The sequence below is a fragment of the Scylla paramamosain genome, chromosome 24 (genome assembly GCF_035594125.1).
Source record: "Scylla paramamosain isolate STU-SP2022 chromosome 24, ASM3559412v1, whole genome shotgun sequence".
In the NCBI taxonomy this organism is placed as follows: Eukaryota; Metazoa; Arthropoda; class Malacostraca; order Decapoda; family Portunidae; genus Scylla; species Scylla paramamosain.
Genome location: NC_087174.1, coordinates 21,865,608 through 21,868,107, shown reverse-complemented (window position 1 = coordinate 21,868,107; position 2,500 = coordinate 21,865,608). Strand labels below are relative to the sequence as shown.

General features: G+C 52.2%; 1 protein-coding gene across 3 annotated transcripts in view; it reads left to right on the top strand.

The window, feature by feature from the left end:
• The window catches only part of LOC135112888 (uncharacterized), a 42,131-nt gene that overhangs the window by 17,783 nt on the left and 21,848 nt on the right, over positions 1–2,500 (top strand). The window contains exon 1 of one of the 3 annotated variants that reach the window (XM_064027832.1): positions 1,908–1,967. The exons of the other annotated variants lie outside the window; for them this stretch is intronic. The gene's annotated coding sequence lies outside the window, so the exon portion shown is untranslated. Of the gene's footprint in view, positions 1–1,907; positions 1,968–2,500 lie in introns of those variants that run through there. 3 annotated transcript variants of the gene reach the window in all.

The following is a 2,500-nucleotide window of genomic DNA, read 5'->3' as shown; positions in this document are numbered from 1 at the left end:
CTGCTGCAGATCTGCTGCTGCTGCTGCTGCTGCTGCTGCTGCTGCTGCTGCTGCTGCAGACCTGCTGCTGCTGCTGCTGCTGCTGCTGCTGCTGCTGCTGCTGCAGACCTGCTGCTGCTGCTGCTGCTGCTGCTGCTGCAGACCTGCTGCTGCTGCTGCTGCTGCTGCTGCTGCAGACCTGCTGCTGCTGCTGCTGTTGCTGCTGCTGCTGCTGCTGCTGCAGACCTGCTGCTGCTGCTGCTGCTGCTGCAAACCTGCTGCTGCTGCTGCTGCTGCTGCTGCAGACCTGCTGCTGCTGCTGCTGCTGCTGCTGCAGACCTGCTGCTGCTGCTGCTGCTGCTGCAGACCTGCTGCTGCTGCTGCTGCTGCTGCTGCTGCAGACCTGCTGCTGCTGCTGCTGCTGCTGCTGCTGCTGGAGACCTGCTGCTGCTGCTGCTGCTGCTGCTGCTGCTGCAGACCTGCTGCTGCTGCTGCTGCTGCTGCTGCAGACCTGCTGCTGCTGCTGCTGCTGCTGCTACTGCAGACCTGCTGCTGCTGCTGCTGCTGCTGCTGCAGACCTGCTGCTGCTGCTGCTGCTGCTGTAGACCTGCTGCTGCTGCTGCTGCTGCTGCTGCTGCAGACCTGCTGCTACTGCTGCTGCTGCTGCTGCTGCTGCTGCAGACCTGCTGCTGCTGCTGCTGCTGCTGCTGCTGCTGCTGCTGCAGACCTGCTGCTGCTGCTGCTGCTGCAGACCTGCTGCTGCTGCTGCTGCTGCTGCAGATCTGCTGCTGCTGCTGCTGCTGCTGCTGCTGCAGACCTGCTGCTGCTGCTGCTGCTGCTGCAGACCTGCTGCTGCTGCTGCTGCTGCTGCAGACCTGCTGCTGCTGCTGCTGCTGCTGCAGACCTGCTGCTGCTGCTGCTGCTGCTGCTGCTGCAGACCTGCTACTCCTGCTGCTGCTGCTGCAGACCTGCTGCTGCTGCTGCTGCTGCTGCTGCTGCTGCAGACCTGCTGCTGCTGCTGCTGCTGCTGCTGCTGCTGCTGCTGGTGCTGCAGACCTGCTGCTGCTGCTGCTGCTGCTGCTGCAGACCTGCTGCTGCTGCTGCTGCTGCTGCTGCTGCAGACCTGCTGCTGCTGCTGCTGCTGCAGACCTGCTGCTGCTGCTGCTGCTGCTGCTGCTGCTGCTGCTGCTGCTGCTGCTGCTGCTGCTGCAGACCTGCTGCTGCTGCTGCTGCTGCTGCTGCTGCAGACCTGCTGCTGCTGCTGCTGCTGCAGACCTGCTGCTGCTGCTGCTGCTGCTGCTGCTGCTGCTGGAGACCTGCTGCTGCTGCTGCTGCTGCTGCTGCTGCTGCTGCAGACCTGCTGCTGCTGCTGCTGCTGCTGCTGCAGACCTGCTGCTGCTGCTGCTGCTGCAGACCTGCTGCTGCTGCTGCTGCTGCTGCTGCTGCTGCTGCAGACCTGCTGCTGCTGCTGCTGCTGCTGCTGCTGCTGCTGCTGCATCATCATCATCATCATCATCATTATTATTATTATTATTATTATTATTATTATTATTATTATTATTATTACTATTACTACTACTACTACTACTACTACTACTACTACTACTACTATTACTACTACTACAACTACTAATTATTATCATTATTATCATCATCATCATCATCATCATCATCATCATTATTATTATTATTATTATTATTATTATTATTATTATTATTATTATTATTATTATTATTATTATATTATTACTACTACTACTACTACTACTACTACTACTACTACTACTACTACTATTAATAATGAGCCTAAGAGTATAAGAAATTTTCACCACGTTTAGAAAGAAAAAAATATATAAAATTTGGTATGAGAAATTATATCATTATTTACACTCGTCGTCCTTAAGTGTGTTTGTTTACATTTTGTGAACGGCGTAGTGAAGGTGGTGGCGTCCGCGGTGCTAGTGGTGGGGGTGACGCTGGAATAGACAGTAAGCAATAATTATACAGGTTCATATTAGGTATTTATGTATCACTAAGTATGTGTGTTCGTATGTATGTAGGTGTTGAGGTGTAACAAAGCGTAAATATTGAGTTATGTGAGGAGGGTGGTGGTGGTGGTGGTGGTGGTGGTTATGCCTTATTTGAATAGGCGGTAAAAAAAAAACAAAAAAACTTATTATTAGGCCTATTATACATTATTTCTGTTCTTATCTCCATCTGTGTATCTTTTTTTAGTTACCTTGATATTAGGATTATATGCACAGAGAGAGAGAGAGAGAGAGAGAGAGAGAGAGAGAGAGAGAGAGAGAGAGAGAGAGACTTGGGAAAACATAAAGTGAGTAAAATAAGTGCGTATGTGTTAGAGAGAGAGAGAGAGAGAGAGAGAGAGAGAGAGAGAGAGAGAGAGAGAGAGAGAGAGAGAGACTTACTTTTCTAGGAGACTGCAACATCTCGTGGTTGTGGTGGTTGTGGTGGTGGTTGTGGTGGTGGTGGGTGACGCCATCAGAAGTGGGGGAGTCAG